The 21,546-nt window shown below is 38.2% G+C and overlaps 1 protein-coding gene across 1 annotated transcript in view; it reads right to left on the reverse strand.

Moving 5' to 3' along the window:
• Positions 1–19,016, reverse strand: part of LOC309889776 (urea transporter 2-like) — a 323,422-nt gene extending 304,406 nt beyond the window's left edge. The window contains exons 1-2 of the mRNA XM_082782805.1: positions 18,934–19,016; positions 14,422–14,537 (exon numbers count right to left, since the gene is read on the reverse strand). The gene's annotated coding sequence lies outside the window, so the exon portion shown is untranslated. The remainder of the gene's footprint in view (positions 1–14,421; positions 14,538–18,933) is intronic.
• Positions 19,017–21,546: the final 2,530 nt, after the last annotated feature.

The following is a 21,546-nucleotide window of genomic DNA, read 5'->3' on the forward strand; positions in this document are numbered from 1 at the left end:
CACTGGTTTTACTGTACATAGTCCAATAGCACTGTTTGGCTCCTTATGGACGACTATTTAGAAAATAGACTTTGTACCCCCAAATTAACAGATCAGTAATTTCTTTTCATGTGCTGTTATATGTGTTAGAAATAGAGCTTTGCTTCTCTTTTGTGTTAAACAGAGAAATCAATGTGAATATATAGAATATTCTCCTTTCTATGTTTTAGGGCCAAAAGGGATCACTATTCTTCTCTAGTCTGACCTCCTGAAAAATAAGCCTTGAAATTTTGCATTGTGAGCCCTGAAATGGTAAAATTAAATCAGAGAAGATGGATGAATGCTGTCAGATTTTTTGTTAAAAATAGCTTTTCAAAGACACAGGAAAGAAGACAAATGCTTAAATTAAATATTTTACACACCAAACAGACTGTTTGATAGAAGACATCTACTTTGGCACTATTATTATTATTTATTGTATATTACAGTACTGCCCCCAGTTGTGCCTTTGTAATAAAACACAGATTCCCTTACCCACTCCCTTCCTGACTTTGAGAGATTGCAAACAAAGGCAATGACCATGCCAAGCTTCACACCCATGGTGAATTTCATACACTGCAAGCTTTTCCTCTGAAACCCAGGTCTGTGCATGGTTTAGTACAGATGTGGATGATGTTGTAGCTCTGTGCCTGTGCCCATGCAAGCAAGACGGTACAGCTGATGGGTTTCAGTACATACTCATGTCTGTGTATACTATTTTTAAAGTCATAGAATTTGCAAATGATTTATTTTCTTGAAAGTTATAAAAGGGAAAACTTCTGGTTATCAGGGGTCAATGACAGTGCATACCTCCATGGAACTGGATACTGGGAGCCTGGTGTATAGGTTGGGGTGTCAGATATTGCTTCATGTTTCCCCACCCCAATATTCCACAGGGACAGGAGGGGAGCACTGCATACACAGAGGAATCCTGGCACAAAGCAGATAGATTTCTTGCCCCAAATCATCAGCTAGCAGCAGAACAAAAGGGAAAATGCATTTTTCCTCCTCCCAGGGTCACACAATTTGCATGGTGGTCTGTCCTGCATGAGTGAACAAATGTGTGAATATGCCATTTTCTCTTGTGTACTGATCTTGCTGTGTTTAGCTTACCTACACAGAAGGTTTTTCAAATGCACTTAACGGGTATTAACTTGCAGTTTCTTACAACTCTCCAGCCAGATTGCTGAGCAATTATATACATACTTTCTGTTTTCAGAAACTCAGACAGAGACTCTGAGGACTAAATCAACGTAAGGTGCAGAAATTTGTTCTACCACAACTAATTATCCAATGAAAACCCTCAGTTCAGCAATATATCTGAAAATAGAGTGCTTGGAAAGCCAACCTAGTATTTCAATCTATTTATAATATAAACCTTCATTATAGCCAATGTCGTTAAGAGGTTTTTATAGTATATAGCATGAAGTTTTGGTCTTTAATTATTCCTTTAATCTTTGCTGGGCTTATTCCTGAGAACAAGTTACACTCCTGCCTTTTACAGGATAAACAGCTTCCAGGAATGCATCAGACTGCCGCAGGGGTCAGAGAGAGCATTTATTGAACACCACTCTACTTCAGCCTAAATCCTGACTGATCTGTTTTTGCTTAGTGGAAGTGTAATTATTATAGCTAATTAACAAACGGCCACCCAACATTTATTTATTTATTTGTTTGTTTTCCAGAGTAACAGAATTTACATAAGCTTTAATTTATTCCACATGGCTTCATTTGTGGGCACACGTAGAAATAAAAAATGTGTCAGTGTTGTCCATTTGTGTTGACTGGTGAATGGCTGATACAACTGGTTACAGCATTTTTCTCTTTTTGTTACTTTTCCAAAAGAGATACAGAGGTTGAGATGGTACACTGGTTCCTGTTACAAATTCATAGGAGACCTTCAAAGGCTGTGTGTTTTCTTTACTGTCCTGCAGTATGACAAAGCACCACTGGAGATGTTTCTTTCACAATGACGCACTGTTTTGGTTACTCCTCGAAACATGGACGTACAATGCTACTGTTTTCTGGATACCCTTGAAACTTTTGTCAAGGTGCTGGTGATGGGAGAATGACCCTTTGTTGTAATTATAGACCTCACCTGTAAGAACAGAACTCTTATTCACCAGATACCCCTTAATAACCCTTAATAGAAGACAAACATTAAAGGAAAAAAAGGGATATTTGCTATCAAATGCTTTTGACATTTGTTTCAGAAATGGATGCCCACAAATGACAATTGTGCAAATTTTTTTTTTTTTTTTTTTTTTTCCCTCCACCTCTCATCTCCATTCCTAAGGGAAGAATGTATAACTTCCCTCACTGAAGAGGATCTTGGTTTGGAATTATGTCCCTTTAAAGTACTAATCTCTCCTTGGAATTCAAATTTAAAACTCCTTCCTTCAACAGTATTTCTGAGGACTTCAGAAATTCAGATTCTTGAGCACAGCAAACTAGAAATATCTCCTTGCCCACAACATAATAGTTAGAAATTAGTTCACCTAGTGAAAGGATTTTTTTTTCTTGCCAGAGAGAAACTCAACCATTTACACAAAAATTACAACCTCCTCTCCCATCCCCACCCCACAAAAAAATAATAATAAAAAAATAAATCTCTATTTCATATACCTTGATAGCTGACCTGTATGCATGCATGCAAATGAGACTTAATGTGTGTGGTTTGTTCTTAATTCTTGGACAAGGTTCTTGGATGCAACTGAAGCTGGATAAGGTTTTGACAGATGTCTGGATTGCTGACACTTCCCCATGTTTTGACAAGCATCTGCCTGTTGTAAACTTATTGTGCAACACTGGAGAATTACTGGTTGGACACCAAAAGCATATGGACCACATCAGTTCGTCAAGTTAAATTTGATTAAGATTTTAAATGGTGTATGGTCACTGTATTGATTTTCTGGAAAGTGTTTAATTTCACAGAAAGAAAAGAAGAGAAGAAAAGCTTTATCTAAATGTTTATGGGTGTTGTGAAGTAACAAAAGGTTCTTACTGAGAGGTGGTATATGAAAAAAAAAAAAAAGGAAGATAGGACTGAGAAAAATATTAGTGGCATTCCCTCATAAGAAGCTGTGGACTACAGCTTAAGGAATTAATGTTTTGACTGTGACTCAACACTGTCACAGTATAAGCAAAGAAGAAAAGGGAAAACAAACAACAACAACAACAACAAAAAGATGCATGTCTGAGGAAATAAAAACAGAAACATGAGGTATGGAAGGACATATTACTAAAGCGTATGTTAATAGTTGATAGCTGAATTCATTCACTTAACAGTAGTGAAGGCAAAATCTGGCTAAACCACAAAGACTAGGAAACCAGATTTATTACTGCAATGATTCTATAGTGGTGTTCCCTAGACCATATGAAGCCATACGAGGCCTGGAAATGTGTGGCAAATGATCTGTTCAACTATACCAAACAATAAAACACATTAAGTTCATCTCATACAGCTGCACATGTTGTCTGTGATCAGCTTATTTGAATTGTTGGGGGTGACTGAGATCATGAATGATTTGCATATTTGCTCAAACAGATTTGTAATTCCAAGGAGAATCTTCTCAGAGCAATCTGGATTGTTGTTATCAATACTTTGTTTTTATTCTCAGAAATTGTTCACAAGCTAGTATTGATTTCTGAAAATTGATTTATTCATAAACATTCACTAAGCAGCTTTGACAAACAGTTTCTGGACTAGGAGGTATTCATGAATAGCACCTTCTTACCCTGAACTGTACATTACGCATAATGCGTTACTTCAGCCATATAGCATTGTTCTGTTCCTAGACTGGTGAATGATAATGTAACTAGTGACTTGATAAGCATAATGGCCAATATTGAATCATGAATAACATTTAAATATTCAGAAAAGTGACATTTGTGGAATACAAGGGATATCGAAATAGACAAACAGATAACAAAATAGACTGGTCATTCATATACTCTTGAATAACCTTATGAGACCTCAGAAGAGAAGAGAAGTAAATCCACATATTCATTTATGCCTCACCTCATTTTGTTATTCCAAGAGCACTAATCTAACCCAGAGGGAGAGCAAAATTTACATGAAAGAGTCATTAGATAAAATGCATAAACAGTCTTTGAAAAACAGCTGAGAGCACAGATCTATCTCCTCTCTAAAGCAAGCATGAAGAGAAGAGAAGAGAAGAGAAGAGAAGAGAAGAGAAGAGAAGAGAAGAGAAGAGAAGAGAAGAGAAGAGAAGAGAAGAGAAGAGAAGAGAAGAGAAGAGAAGAGAAAAGAAAAGAAAAGAAAAGAAAAGAAAAGAAAAGAAAAGAAAAGAAAAGAAAAGAAAAGAAAAGAAAAGAAAAGAAAAGAAAAGAAAAGAAAAGAAAAGGGAGGTGTCTATTACAGCATGATCTGGTGAGTGTAGGGATCCCTGCAGGAACTGTGACGTTTTCTTTTGAACCCCTTTAGGTAAAAGTGAACTTGAACCTTGGCTTCTCCAAGAGCCAAGTGTTCCAATGACTAGGGCTAGTCTGACTTTTAAAATATAAATTGCTTTTCCTCCTTTACCTTTTAAACACTACAGAAATAAAGAACTCAGATGTGAGACACCTTTTCCGTACTCTCCTCCTCCCCCCACCCCCACCCCCCCTGCCTGCCCTCCAAAAAGATGGAATTTAGGCTTATCCAATATTAGCTAGCAGTTAAGATAATATTTTCGGGCTTGTATTTTTGACTGCTCTCAAGAAATGCACAGATCAGTATAACTGAGCAGGTTCTATAGAAATATAGTGATGTCATCAGGAATATAGTCAGTGTGCAGCAGACTGCAAATTATGCCTCTTTCCAGATGCCTATGAGAAACAGAGATACACAGAAGCAGATCTGCAAAAATCAAGGTCCTACCAAGGGGAAGCTAATGAGATCCATAATGTGCAGTGATCTGCAGTTTTGTTTCTGCAGTTTTTGCTTATCTCAACAGAGGAAACTGAGGGTTAAATGCAAACTTTCTTATCAAATAGTGAAATATTAAACAAACACTCATTGCAACACAGTTGGGGCCAAACTTCCCAAGGGTTGTGATGATAAGATTATGGTAAGAAAATCTAGAAAAGAAATATGCTAAACTAACGAGATTAAACAGGGTGAGATCATCCATTGACGAATTTATCCCATGGCCAAGAACAATGTAATGGGATTAATGATGAGGATTTTTGATCATAATAAGATGTGGGTTGATGCCTGAGAGAAAGTTCTGTGGTCACAACAACTGCAGTGAGTCCCACGTGTAAAGACAACATAATAATGCTTAATTGGCAAAATGCTGGATTATGAATAGAAGTCTTTGCAATCATTTTATAGGAAAGCTCTACAGAATTTATAAAACAACTATAATCTTCCTTCTATTATTATTCTGCTTTTGGACTGGTCCAGCTAATGGAAACACTGGGTCCATGGCAAAGGTTTTTGTATAGATAAAACACCCCTCCAAGAAATGTTATTTGCTACTGGACTTAGCACATGGCTCTTTTAGCAGATATGCAGATGTGCTCCCTTTGGCCACAGGGATGCTCTTTCCCATGGGGGTTTTCATATCTGCATATCATCAGCTTTTTCTTCTCACTCATTGAACTTAGTTTGGAAAATGTAAGGCTTAGGTCCTCTGAGCACTTTGGACAGAACTCTTTACCCTAGCTTGCTGAGACTAACACACACTTTGTCTACAGGTGTTGTTCCCAGGAGAAATTCCCTGGGGAACTCATAAAAGATGTGTGTTATAAAAAGGTCTACCATGGTCCACCCTGGTCTCAGGGTGACAGTCAGATTACCTACTCATGAGCTGGTCACCCTGAGTCCTCTTTGTGGTTATTCTACATGAACTCCTTTCACCAACTTTGCAAGATTAATTTAGGATGCTATGACTTAAGCTTAGAAACTTCCCTCTTTCTCACAATAAATTGAAAACAGAGGTGCTAGATCAAAAAGCCAACTACATTTATTTAGGTGATAATGAAGAACTGTTCTGTAGTTTGACTTTGTTCTTTTTTTCCCAATAGAGACCTGATAGGTAGATCTGATCAATGTGTTTGACATTGCTATCAATACTGTAGTGGTACTTTCAAAATAAAACTACTTCAGGTTTCTGGTTGAAAAATCTCTTTTGAACTTCTATGTGAAATGGCATAGTCCTACAGAAGCTTCTTATTTGATAAAAAAGTCAGTCTTTGCTTCAGAAAAGAAAGAATTGTGCAAAATTTTATTAACATCATAACTCTTAAAGTATTAGCCAGCTGATAATGTAAAGTCTTGTAATGTATGTTTTCTGTTTGATATATGAGGAATCATAGATATCAGAAGATGACATTGTGAGCACTGCAAAATCGTTGGTAATAATTATTTTAAAAATTCTTCTGCAGGGTCTCATCAGTTAGAAGACTATTGATGTAAAAAGGTAGGTAAGTGCTCTCCAAAAGAAGGAAGAGAGACTCCTAAAAGGACACAGTCTTAATGGAATCCATTGAATGGAAAGGCAGTTACAAGTAGTCAGAGGGTGCATATAACTACATATACAGTTAAAAGAAAAAAAAAGCGCAGTGAGTACATGCTTTGAAGTTTTCCACATAACTTCTCTTTCATAAAGAGAGGCAATGCACACACTCTATTGAACCCTAATGGCTTGTCTGAAACAACTTGTATTCAGAGAGCTTGCAAGGAGCATTTGTCTGTTTTCAAGATTATATTTATGCTTATGTTCCTTACATGTACTTACTTATATCTCCACATTTTTATTTTTTTTTTATTGGCTTTGCTTGATTTAGACCAAACCCAGTTCTTCAAATAATTAACATTTTTACAACTAAGAAATCCTGTATAGGTACTTGGCTTCAGCTGAATTTCAGCTGAATTGTATGTAAAATAATCTTAATAACAACCCTAAAGTATTTGCCAACTCCGTCATCCATTAACTTTTTACAGGAGGCAAACATTTCATGTTTTACTGACATATGTCACAAACATGTACAAGGGGACTAACTAGTCATGAGGGCAAGGAAGTTATCCTTAATTTGTAATTTCCTGTTATAGTAAATTATACCTATTCTGCATCTTTATGGCCTTCTTCCATTTTGAAATGTTGCTATGTTACTTTTCTGTTTAACTTATGCACCTTGAATGTTGTTAAAACTACTGTAAAAGTCAATAAAAATGCAATAACATTGTGTCAATCAAAAGCAATGGAGCAATCTCTATTGAGCAAACAATTTGAAAGCTACAACTAAAATGCAATTGTGATATGTTGCAATTGATTAAAGATATGAATCAGAAAATTAAAAGTTTTTTTCCAGTTTTAGTTATTACCAGATTCTTAATTTATAGAGCAGTTACTGTAATTCTATCTAAAGTCCCGTAAAGAGCTACCAGTACAAACAGTGATACTGTCTTCTCTTGTTCCGTTAATATGGATTACCTGTGATCATCTCAAAAGCATAATCATTCAGCAAATGTTGCCACTTCTACTCTGTTTATGTGAATCCTCAGGTAAGTCCTTTGTTTTTATCAGGAACACAAAAGCAGCTGTACTAGGTCAAGCCACAGTTCGGTCCAGCTCAGCATCCCCTGTCTGATAGTGGCCAGCAGCAAAGCCCCAGACTGAGCTAGTCTGCTTAGTCATTTATGCTGTGCAGTTATGTCTATTCCTCTGCTTGTTTCAATCAGAAATCCAAACCCAAAACAAAACATCTACATTTTTTCAAGAAGTATTACACTTCCTAATATATAGTAGATTGAATATTTCCCTGTATAAAGATCAAAATTCTCAATTTAAAAATAATTCTATTTATTTTGTGTGTGTGTGTGTGTATGAGCCTTTTAAAAATGGATCATTCCAACTTGAAATTAATCATTTTATTTATGTCTTAAAAAACTTATTTGTTCAACCTGGAAAACCATATAGCTCACCTTTCCCCACCAAAATTTTTATTGTTATTTTTTTTATGTCATTGATTAGTTTTAATGAATCTGAAGTTTTAGAAAACTGAAATCTATCTGTTTATTTTTGCTGTTGTGCAACTTATCCTATGGTATATATCCTGAATACCATCAGATACATTAATTCAATCTCAGTCTAAAAAGTGAACAAACTTCATTAAAACAGTACAATTCCTTTTGCAAATATTAAAGGAGAAAAGAACAGCAATTTGAAATCATTCATTTCTCTCTTGCTTAATGAATTATTGATTTGTACTTTACTTTTGAATGATAGTGCTCTGATGTGATAAACATTGATTTGAATCTTTATACAAATATTGTATATCATCAGCAGATTATGGCAACAGAATGATACATAACAAGATAGACCAGAAGGGATGTAATAATACAAAAATCATTATGAGATGCCATGACTGTGTACTGTGTGTGTGTGATGGGGGTGTATATGTAAAGCAGAAAATGGAAATAAAAGTAATACATCCAGGGGGATGATCACACACAGAATCACACAGAATTTCCTAGGTTGGAAGAGACCTCAAGGTCATCGAGTCCAACCTCCAACCTAACGCTAACAGCCCTCCACTAAACCATATCCCTAAGCTCTACATCTAAACGTCTTTTGAAGACTTCCAGGGATGGTGACTCCACCACTTCCCTGGGCAGCCTGTTCCAATGCCTCACAACCCTTTCAGTGAAGAAGTTCTTCCTAACATCTAACCTAAAACTCCCCTGGCTCAACTTAAACCCATTCCCCCTCATCCTGTCACCAGGCACGTGGGAGAACAGGCCAACCCCCACCTCGCTACAGCCTCCCTTGAGGTACCTAAAAAGAGCGATAAGGTCACCCCTGAGCCTCCTCTTCTCCAGGCTGAACAAGCCCAGCTCCCTCAGCCGCTCCTCGTAGGACTTGTTCTCCAGGCCCCTCACCAGCTTCGTCGCCCTTCTCTGCACCCGCTCAAGCACCTCGATGTCCTTCTTGTAGCGAGGGGCCCAAAACTGAACACAGTACTCGAGGTGCGGCCTCACCAGAGCTGAGTACAGGGGGACGATCACCTCCCTAGCCCTGCTGGTCACGCTGTTCCTAATACAAGCCAGGATGCCGTTGGCCTTCTTGGCCACCTGAGCACACTGCTGGCTCATATTCAGCCGACTGTCAACCATCACTCCCAGGTCCTTCTCTGCCTGGCAGCTTTCCAACCATTCCTCTCCCAGTCTGTAGCTCTGCTTGGGGTTATTGCGCCCCAGGTGCAGGACCCGGCACTTGGCCTTGTTAAACTTCATGCAGTTGACCTCAGCCCATCGGTGCAGCCTATCCAGATCCTCCTGCAGAGCTTTCCTACCCTCAAGCAGATCGACACACGCACCTAACTTGGTGTCATCTGCGAACTTACTGAGGGTGCACTCGATGCCCTCGTCCAGACCATCGATGAAGATATTAAAGAGGACCGGCCCCAGCACCGAGCCCTGGGGGACGCCACTAGTGACTGGCCTCCAACTGGACTTGGCTCCATTCACCACGACTCTTTGGGCCCGGCTATCCAGCCAGTTTCTAACCCAATGAAGCGTGCGCCAGTCCAAGCCAAGAGCAGCCAGTTTCTTGAGGAGAATGCTGTGGGAAACAGTGTCAAAAGCCTTGCTGAAGTCAAGGTAGACCACATCCACAGCCTTTCCCTCATCCACCCAGCGCGTCACTCTGTCATAGAAGGAGATCAGGTTCGTCAGGCATGACCTGCCTTTCATAAAGCCATGCTGACTGGGCCTGATCGCCTGCTTCCCCTTCAAGTGCTGCATGATGACTCTCAGGAGGATCTGCTCCATGAGCTTTCCTGGCACTGAGGTCAAACTGACAGGCCTGTAGTTTCCCGGGTCTGCCCTCCGGCCCTTCTTGTAGATGGGCGTCACGTTTGCTAGCCACCAGTCGATTGGGACCTCCCCCGATAGCCAGGACTGTTGATAAATGATGGACAGTGGCTTGGCCAGCTCCTCTGCCAGTTCCCTCAGTACCCTTGGGTGGATCCCATCCGGCCCCATCGACTTGTGCACATCTAAGTGCCGTAGCAGGTCACCAACCAGTTCTTCATGGATAATGAGGGCCACATCCTGTTCCCCATCCCCTTCCACCAGCTCAGGGTACTGGGTATCCAGAGAACATCCGGTATTGCCGCTAAAGACTGAGGCAAAGAAGGCATTGAGCACCTCCGCCTTTTCCTCATCTCTTGTAACTAAGTTTCCCCCCGCATCCAGTAAAGGATGGAGATTCTCCTTAGTCCTCCTTTTTGTGTTGATGTATTTATAGAAACATTTTTTGTTATCTTTAACGGCAGTAGCCAGATTGAGCTCCAGATGAGCTTTGGCCTTCCTAATTTTGTCCCTGCACAGCCTCGCTACTTCTTTAAAGTCCTCCTTAGTGGCCTGCCCACTTTTCCAAAGCTTATAAACCCTCTTTTTCCTCCTAAGATCAAGCCACAATTCTCTGTTGAGCCAGGCCGGTCTTCTTCCCCGCCAGCTCGTCTTTGGGCACGTGGGGACAGACCGTTCCTGCGCCATTAAGATTTCCCTCTTGAAGATCGCCCAGCCTGCTAACAATGATAACAATGAAGAATTATAGAAAGTTTACATTTGCATTAACACTGAACAGAGAACCTTGAAAATGAAAAATAATTACTTTCTGCTTCTAGTAATTCTTCTAAGCTGACATTTCTTGCAACCAGAAGTGCAGAGCTGTCACAGGTTTAGAGAGCTCTCTTACGCCCTGCTCACGTTCAGGAGCTTTAACTTCATGCACAGCTATTCACACCAATAAGAACTACATAGTCAAAAGACAAAAGAAAAGTGCTGAGAGCAGTAAACACATAGATAATCCTGTCCACCAAACAATTTTGCATTTCCTTTATGCACCATTTATTTCAGACAAAAAAGCTGCTGAGAGATTTATGTCAAAGTGATTTCCACAGCTCAGCTGCTCAAGGCTGGGGAGATGATTGAAGCGCTGAGCTACACTTTCCTGAGGACCTGTGTCTACCCTTCTACTGCCATGCCTGGTAGTGGAACATTACATATGGTCTCTCTCAGACAAGTTCATTTCTGAGATCCATTGTCTGTATTTTGGCAGGCTGTACAAGGGGCAAAGGCCCCTAGGTACAGAGAGAGAAGGGAAGAATGACTCTTTTTTCCTTTGGACAGTAGTTGTCCTTCTTTTGGGCTACGTGCAGTGGGCAGGCTGAGAAGGTCTCCACTCTCTTCCTCCTGAGCCCACTGTATATTGGGGAGCACCCCTTCAACATTCATGAGGCAATACCCAGATATTTGACAACACAAAACAAATCATCCATATCCAGATCTAAAATATTTGTATTTGTCATGAAAAATCCTCAAAGGAATATGGTTGCACTGGGACAAAAACCACTCATGTTATCTTATACATTCAAAGTGAATTAAACTTGCAACTAATGAACTATAACTATTATCCACCAGGGCTATGTTAAGATTTTGCCTAGATGGCTACAAAGGATGTGGAACAAATATTGCCACACAGGGACTAACTAGGACCAATATATGCTCAGATCAGCAGAAACAATGTGAGGCCAGGGAGAAGTGGAAGCTGGGCACCCTCTCTAACATCACCAATAGCAAGCCCAACACAGTGGAGAGGGAGCTGCTGTTTGTCCTGGTGTAGGCTAACAGCAGGATATGACCCCTTAGATTACAAAATACATCAGTATTCATGTGAGCATCACTACATAGGCAACATTGGTCTGCATAATACAAAACCCTGGTTCAATGATGTACCTGTAGATATATTAAGTTAATCATGCTAGGCAAGGTATATATACAAGGATATTAATGCAAATTTGTATAGCACTCCGTATCACTTTATTTTTATTTTTTTTTGTAAACACATGCTTTTGTGAATGGCCCTGCTCTTCTCAAGTGTCTCTCTAGACTCAATAGTCTCTCAGGAATTGTTTTAAATGAGATGCCCCTGAAAATTTTGCTTGAGACTGTTTCAAAGGAGTAGGTGGTTTACTCAGGGTTGAAAGCTTACCTTATCCTACTTTCACTAGAATCAGGTATCATATTACTATCACTCAATAAAAATGAGTTCTCTATTCCCAGAGAATATTTCTAGTATTAATTCAGAGCATTACTATTTTTTCTTTTTTTTTTTTTTTTCTTTATTTTTCCCCCTGTGGTTACTAATATAAAGACCTAAACAGACCATTGAAAACTTATTAGCAAGTATACAACAACTAAATAAGGCATTTTTTTTTTAATTTTTTAATTATTTTTTTTCCCTTTACACATATTTAAGTGTTTTGGAATACGGTGTATAATGTACACAGCCCTGATTGTTCAAAGGTAGATCAACATCCTGCACCAACAGTCTTACGTGTATGTATGGAGTAGGAAAGTGCACCTTCAGTTTACTGGGGAAAAAAATAGAACTCAGGCTGCACACTTGTAATCATTACGGCATTTGCATTATGACATATTAAAAATTGGTATTCTAGGTTACGGACAGTGCTATAAAGCTGGTATTCTACACTGTGTAATGCAAGCTCATTTAAAATGTACTCTTCCACGACATGATGAGAACACAAATTATAATTAGGAAAGTAACCCAAGCAGAAAATTAGTCTGGAAAACTAGTCTGAGTGTGCTCCTGGAGACAAAGCGATCCTGTATCTTAACTTTAATGTCTTGGTATAGGGAGAGATTGATATAGAAGATAAAGACAAGGACACATAAGGCTTTCTGACAGAAAGAGAAAAAGAAAAAAAGCTTTGCAAGTATGTGCACAAGTCAAATCTGTAGTGTTCAGGAAATGCAAATGTGCACACAGAGAAGCAGCACCAGATCTTACCTTTGCAGTTACTCACAGCAAGTGCTGTTACAGCTCCAATATACAGGTCTATACCTGGATTTTTGTTCTCGCAGTGCTCATCAGAGGTAAAAATCTACATTTATCGGCACAAATCAAGGTCTCTCAAATGCCACTCTGAAACCAGAGCCCACTTGTAGAAGCAAACATACACAACACTTTTTACCAACAAAGGCTTAGCTATAATGGCTGTCATCTGAGAAAAAAACATGGTTTCAAAACAGCATTCTGAAATTCTGTTTGGATCAAGAAAGAAAAAAGTCAAAAAATACTTGTTTCCACTAAACCATAAACCAAACAAATGATCTCGACAAACTTAGAAGCAAGCAAGAGGCATATCTGTAAATATTTACATTTAAGATTTTTTCTTATGGAAAAGTTTTGTGGCATTTAAGAGAAAAGCCAAATGACAAATCACTCGGTAAGTCTACAGTTTCTAGAGAGGCTGAAACAATCCCTTTATTAGATGCCTTATCTTATGGGAAGGAGACCTGCTACATTGCACTCAACGGGAAGGATCATAATTTTCTATTAAACCTTATTTGCTGGTTCCGTGGGTATCCCTGAAGCAATTGATAATACTTTAATATGACTTAGAGAACATACAACTTCACAGTACCTTATGGGATTGAAGAGGTTTATCCTTATTTAGAAAAAGACAACATGAAAAAGAAATAACTATTATGGCCAGGAATTATATCAACAGTTGCCACAAAAAAAAAAAAAAAAAAAGTGCTCTGCTGTAAGGGATCAGGGGATCAGTTTGTCAAAACAAAACAAAACAAAACAAAACAAACAAACAAACAAACAAAAAATGAAATGTTTGGTGAGTTGAGTTGAAAGTTAGGTGTCTACCTAAAACACAGGAGTTTAAAAGTGAGAATTAAGACATGAAAGGATGTATTTTCTGCAAGGGTGGCCTGCATCCCTGCCTGTCAGTGTCTGCAGCATCAGTAAGGACTTCAGCAAAGCAGGCATTTGTTTGAAGAATGTGTGAAAATGTTACCAGATTGCAGAGTAACACACAACAGCCCTTGTGCTGAACATGGAGCCCAGCTCTTCTTAGTTACCACAAATGACCTGGAGAATTTTTTATAACTGCTGCAGACATTGCTCAAAATATACATCCTGAATAAACCTATGATCTTGATTGTAACTGCACAAACCAGTAACTTGGTGCAACTTTGGCATTGCCTTTTCCCTGGCTATGGACTGTTGTCCTGAACCCTTTCTGTTCCCATGTCTCAATGAGTTAGAGAATCACTCACTGAGCACTGTTTCTACTGTAGACATTTTTAATATTTCTTTTCAGTTCCTTAGTTACTTTTTGTTTGTTTGTTTGTTTCACTTTTTGGATGGGTGGGGGGAATAAAAGTTACTTGATGATTAGGGAAATATATGAAGACATCAAAACACATTCAACTCCAGACACAGCCTTAGCCCCAAATCCATTATCTTGGCTCTGCAAGAACCCAGATTACCTACAGCAGCTCCTGCTGGTCACTGGGGCTATGCAGTATTCATCTCCTCATTACATTTATTTCTATTGCTCACTTACAGACTAGTTGGAGCATCTCATTTTAATGACAAAATGGTGTGGTGGTTCAGGTGGCAGTCAGTGGCAGTGATGAGAAATCCAGCCCAGGAAACTGCTCCAGGAAAAGCTGCTTGGACCTAAGTGAAAAGAGCAGATGCATTATGGCTAGTTGCTCATCCCATTTGAAGGCCAAGTTGTATTATTTGTATTTGTTTCACATTAGGTTATTCAAACTTAATTTTTTTATGTGCTACTTCCCATTTGTCCAAGAGTTTGGGAAAAGGGGAATTATAATTTCACATACAATGTGTGGTCTGAGGCAGGATAAATACATGACTTGTGTGTGCATTTAAATCCATCACTTCTCAGGACCTTCTCCAGCAGTAATGTTTAATATGGGCTTTAATACTATGCTTCTGTTCACTTAGAGGTGATTTAAAACCATGTCTGGAGTAAGTACACATTTAAGAATTGTTGTCCAGGGCACAGAAACTTCCTGACAGGCTTCAGAAGAAACCAAAAACTCCTAAGCAAAAATTAAAGTAATTGCTTATTATTGAAAATCACATAAACACCTTTGTGGCCAAAGCTCCTCTTTAAACCTCATCATCAGGACATATGTTGCTAATTTGCAAGGCTCATTTCAAAAATTTTAGGCATATTATTATTATTATTATTTTCCATATTCAAAATGTCAAAAACATTTATAAAAGAGAAGCACTTCCTGTAAAGAAAAAAATGGGAAAAGGACTGCAAATTCATTTTTAGTGCTTGTCAGAGCCTTCACATGGGTTTTAGTTTTGATTAAAAGAAAACAATGCACAATCATAGACCACAAAAACAGAAGTGACAATGCAGAAGATTTGGGCAACTGGAAATTTCATTTTTGATTACCAATTCCTGCCTTTTTCATTCATCTCCAATATGTTTTCAGAGAAATGCCTTCTGGAAAGTAGCTATATATTATAAGCTAATTAAATTTTAAAACTCTGGATTGGTGACATTTACAGGATATTTAACACTTTCCAAAACTGTGACGGTATTTATATTCCTGAATATAGTTTTAGGAGCCTAATTTCAAGTTTAAAAATACTGACTCATAGACTGCTCAAGATGTATGAGAAACATCCTTTAGAACATGCGTAAAATGACAAGAATAACGGTGTTAGGCTAAAAACCTGGTCGAAGAAATAAAAACCCACCAGGAAGGCTGTTAATCTGCTCACGTAAAATTGCACCAAGCAGCCTGCAATCTCCTTATGTAAGGTTTCTAACCAAAGGATGTCTTGGGCTGCACAAACACTTACTGAGCTGGAATTGCAGCTCTGTGGTGGATTATCTGGGTAGACTGAGGATGCATATGCTAGGCTATAACATACAGGCAATAGGGGGGGCAAACTTGGTTATTAACATTTTGTTATTGAATCAGGCAATTGTACTTTCAGAAAGTTCAGCATTTCTATTTGATGGAGTTCTCTAAATCCAAGAAACAGGGTGAAAATATCCCATGAATTTTATTTTCTATGTTGGCCCCTTTCAGAATGCTTGGTTCTTCTCATATGGACCTGGATTCAGGTGATAACAAAATATTTTTTATTTTTGACAATGTCAACAACAGTAACAAAACCAAAGCAAAACCCAAAGGAGTTCAAAACAAAAGTGCTTAAGATATTAATTATACTGGTTGCAAGAAAAAAAAAAAAAAAAAAAGAGAAAAAAAAAAAAAAAGAAGATAGTCTTTACAGTTATTCCAGCAGAAAACAAGGCAGACTCAAAGCTGTACTTCCTTAAAAAAATACCTCATGATTTGAACTTCTCTTCAGGATTTTAGAAATTTTGGGATATCTGGTATTTTTTTTGAAAACTTGAAACTCACACTACAATCTTTTTGGTGAATTTTCCATCACTTGGTTGGATTGAAGAAATTAGAAACGTACTGCTTTCCTAGGGCTTTTCAGCACCTCCTCCCTTCCACCCTCCTACAGATTAAAACATGGTATGATATACTAAGACTGGCCAAAAGAAAGAAAATGCAGAAGCACATCTGAAAGCCTCAGGCTTTCAAACTGCAAGAGACAGGGATGAAAGCTGCAGACAAACGTGTACCCATGCTGTTAGAGGTGTAGCCCCAAGCTTAAACATAATGCCCAATTGAGAAATCTACCCTTAAATTTCAAAACTCACAGGCTGCTGCCCTGTGCCTCTTCCCTTGCTGCCTGACTACTGCATTTTTATTTAATGACATCATTATGTACCTTAACTGCAATTAAAGACCCTGTTCAGACAATATACAGGAGCACTTTGAAGGGGCAAAACCCATGAGTACTCTTTTTATGTTAGGGCTTTTTTAAAAAATATATGGACATACAGAGTTGCCATGAAGTGTATCAGTGTTCTTTAGCATCCCAAATACAATGAAGAAGACTAAGTGCAGAAAAACCTCAGATTTAATTCTGTCTTCATTACTTTCCCTCTCCTATAGTTCCTGCAGGCCTTTATTCATGGGGACAATTCAGTAGCCCCAGTGGTTTGCCAATGGCCAGAATTCTGCATCAGGTAATGAATTGCTGGCTCTATTCTCATATAGGTGCCCTATCAAAGGTTTTCTCTCACTGATTTATGGAAATGACTCTTCCTCTGGAGCTCCCTGCCTCAGGACACCTCTGAAAATACAAGTGTAAGAGCTAGATATTGTGAAGATGGGGGCTAGCTACTCCAGCCTGATCTGAGAGGTTTTCCTGAACTCTGATATTTTCCATTTTCTGCATCTCTGGTACTGACATACATATCTCCCTACATTATTTCCATCCCTGACTAATATTAATAGACTTCTATTTACTGACTGCCTTATGTCTATCACAGTGTATTGGGTTTATGTGACAAGGTTTTGGTGGCAGGGGAGCTGCAGGGGTGGCTTCTGTGAACAGAGCCCAGCAGCTGACCCTTTTTCATTGTATTTTCTCCCCTCTTCCTTTGAGGAAGGGGAGTAGGAAAGCGGTGTGGTGGAGTTCAGTTAGCCATTGGTGTGAAACCACCACATGCAGCCTCATTCATTCAAGACTGCCTATAAGTTTTCATCCTTCCCTAGCACCACAAATATTCCTCAAGGAATATTTGTATGTGCCATACACACACATGTATGTCCAGGTGTGGCTGCAATGGCCCTGAGATATAGGAAAAAGTTAGTGCTGTGATATAGGAAAAAGTTAGTGCTGTGGTCTGGAACACAATGTTGTATCAAGCTGCATTGCTCAAAAATAATTTCCCTTCTGCTTTAGTGCATATTTGTGAATTGTTTAACTCTGTTATTTTGATGGTCACCATTGTGAATTCAGCACTGCAGCAGATAAAGGTTTTTAACTTCACCTTAAAACCAAACCAATGTGGCTGGGGCTGTAAGAGCATCCTCTGCTATGTGGCTGAGGGAGGCTGGGGAAGCTGCAACCCCATTCAGCACTGTGTCACCACAGATCAATGCAAACTGAATGACCAAATAACTTTATAGTCTCTTTAGCTTCCTGGGTCTTTTATTTTAGATTGGGGTTGATGTGCTGTGCAAGAGCCAAACAACTAAAACTTCCATGCTTCCAAAAGAAGAGACAGAAGAGTGAAAAGAAATTGGGGAAATATATCTATCACTGTTTTGTATAACTGGTTTCCAGCATCTTTCAAATCTTCCGGTGTCCCTTTAAGAATGCTCTTATCTTGGTTCGTAAAAGCTGGTAGCATTAAAAATACAGTAATTAACATGTTCATAATGTAAATGCTAATCATTTAACATGTCAAGCATCTTCTTCCCCTACTGAATCAATATGAATTATTAAAACAGACTCTTTAAGACCTTTAAAATCAACTCTCAAAGCATGCACTAAACAACCACACCGTTGGCATACGAGAGCACCAAGTTACAAATTCATGTGTTAGACTGTCTGACACACTCGTTCTCTTTGATGAGAAAAAACAAATACCTCCCCCCAGAATCTTATATTCAGAACTACGTAATCTGTATGCGTAAGTGTATTAGATTTTTTCTCAGAGGTTTTGTAAATCTTTTTTTGTTGTTGTCTGTTTGTTTATTTTTTATTTATTTTTATGTATTTATTGAATTAAGTAAGTAAGCCATATAGAGTGGAGAAAAAAAAAAAAAAAAAAAAAAAAAAGAGAGAACTAACTTATTCAGGATAAGCAATGTTTTTCTGAAACAAAACTGCAAGATGGTCCCAAAAGATCTTGAAACAATAAATGCATAAAATCAATAACAAACAAATATAATAAAGTAATAACAAGTAATAATAAAGTAATTACAAGTAGGGTAAAAGCTAAAGTACCTATCTTTAAAAAAAAATGTCAAAATTTTTAGTGGTCATGAAGAATTCTGTATGCACATTTGGAAATTTATTTTTAATGTTACAAATAAACACTAACTCTTAAAATCAAATTTATTTCCATCTTTAATGCAGAAAGGACAAGAAAATGTTTCACATTTTCAAATGTCTGCAAATTAGAGATGAAATTATTAGACATGCATCTTACCTCAAAGCCAGCTTACTAGATGTTTCAAGAAAGTCATGAAGTAGCTTTTGTGAATTTATATATGTGTGCAGACAAACATCTGCATGAGATGGCTGTTTCTTGTTCAACCCATTGAAATAAGATAACAAACATTATTTTTTGCTGTTGTTGCTTCTGTTAAAGATATTAAATAAATGAAGTTTTGCAATCAGATGCAAGCAATCACATAAAGAGTGGATTTCAAATACTTTCATATCAGATTGCACGATGCTGGTGTTAACATCTTGTTCTACTTGAACAATCAGATAACAGCCTGGATGTTAATAAGCCAGAGGTTGTTCTTGCTTTGTGAAAATCTTCTATGCCCATTAAGTTAATTGATAGGCATTTTTCACAATGCCACAGTACTTTGCTACAACTATCTGGATTCAGATATCAGATATATCAGATTTTCTGTATCTGGATCTACCTGATTTCAGATATAAGTTGAAGTTCTACCTGGGCAATCCTAAATCTTTATTGTGAGAAAGGAGGAAATTCATTATAGCGTGGTTAAAATTTTACAAACTTTGTGTACTTAGAAATAATGTATGAGGGCTTACACATCTGATTGGAGATAGGAGCTCACGCATCTTGCTTTCCTAGCATGAAAAATACTTCTTGACCTCCCACCACCCTCAACTAGGAAAAAGTTCAGTATACTTCATACTTGTAGATACCAAAAATTATAGTCAAAGTGTAACTAGAAGGAGGAGAACTTCAGATCTGAGACAAAATAAGTCAGCTGCAGTTAGGAAGGCTTTTCATGCTTGTGTCAAGAAGCAGCTACTTTATGTTTGGTGGGCATATCTTCCTGCTAACCTCTCAGTAAAAATTCTTTTCACAACAGGGTGTGAAACAGGCATGATAGATGTGAACATGGTCTACTAGTTTCTAAATCATCTAATGATTTAGAAATGTTGATGTTTTGGCCTCTTCTCGCAGATAACTAGCTATATGACAAGAAGGAATAGCCTCAAGTTGAGCCAGGGGAGGTTCATGTCAGAAATTAGGAGAAATTTCTTCTCACAAGGAGTCATTAAGCATTGGAAGGGGTTGCCCAGGGAGTTGGTGGAGTCACTGCCCCTGGGGGTGTTCAAGGAAAGATTGGACCTGGTGCTTAGTGACATGGTTTAATGGGTGACATTGGTGTTAAGGGGATGGTTGGACCAGGTGACCCTGGAGGTCTTTTCCAATCTTAATGACTCTATGATTCTAATGAAAGACCTCCAAACAGCTCTTGAATTTCCCACAATGTTTGGAAAAGCTACACAGGTTACCAGATTGATGTGGGTGCTTGGAGCTCTAATATCTGCCTCTGAAAATAAATACAGTGAGACTTCAAAACTCTTTAAAAGGTGGGGCAGCTGAAACAAAAATCTTGGTAGATTTTCCTAGTTATATACTCAAAACCTGAATGTAAAATAAAGTTTTGTTTTGTTTTGTTTTGTTTTTGGTGCTTGTTGATTTTTAAATGTTCCTGGAGTTAGATATCCAGAGTCAAAATTATAGTATGAATACAAACAGAATCACAATGCAATTAGGTTTTACAAGATATTAGTTGAATTGCAATTTCACAACACGAAGCAAACTATAATACTACTAAACTATAATATTGTAATGCTATAACCTATAATACTACTAATACTAAGCAAACACTAGGCAAAAATATTATTGCAGCAGCTAGGGAAAATTGGTAAATCAACCACAACAGTAAAGACTGGGACTGGCAAATGTGAACTTCCCTGACTGTGAGCAGTGCCAAGAGCTATGATCAAACTGGACTTGGATTTTCTTCAGTGATAGGACAATGGTCCAGGAGAGAGAAGGTGAGGCTGAAGCTATAAAGGGGTAGGAAGAAGAGGACAGAATAGAAAGCAATCAGATACAACTGAGTTGTGATGAGATTACTTGATCATGCATAACTCTAAACTGAGTGTCTTTAATATAAGGAATTATTCTTTAGGGAAAGGAATACTGGGAAACAGAACATATTGTTCATTTAAAGTCCATATTATTTCCCTTCAAGATTTAGCTTTTAAAAATATGTGTTTTTTTATTTTAAAACAATGGTAATTTGTTCGTTATCAGTTGAGGAAATTGGAGATAAAGTACAGACCTTAAGTATTCATGGCTATAGCTGAAGCAAATAGACTATCAAGACACGGTATTAATATACAAGCCAGCTTGATATTGTCCAGGTTTAGATTCTGTACTATGCATAGAGGGTACCAGGAAAAAACCTCTAGAATCTGCCTTATAACTCCCTGCCAGCTTTGAGTATCTACTGACTTAGAAGAGATACAGCCAGTAGTTTGACATTTCTGCAGGAAAGTTATGGTGAGTGACATCTCTATTAGAGCTGCAGACATGGTGAAGTATACAGTATCTGCAGTGACAAACTATCTGCTGAGAAGAAAAATCATGGGCTTGTCATGTATATCTGATCCTCTAATTACACATACTTATGCAGACAGTGTAAAAGAAAGAACTACTCCATCAGAAAATGCTTCCGTCAGGAGTAGGCTTTCAAATCTCTGCAGGTCCATCCTTTTTAAGGTACGACATCATTGTATATATCCCAGAGATTAATTC

Source organism: Aythya marila (genome assembly GCF_965140915.1).
Source record: "Aythya marila genome assembly, chromosome: Z".
In the NCBI taxonomy this organism is placed as follows: Eukaryota; Metazoa; Chordata; class Aves; order Anseriformes; family Anatidae; genus Aythya; species Aythya marila.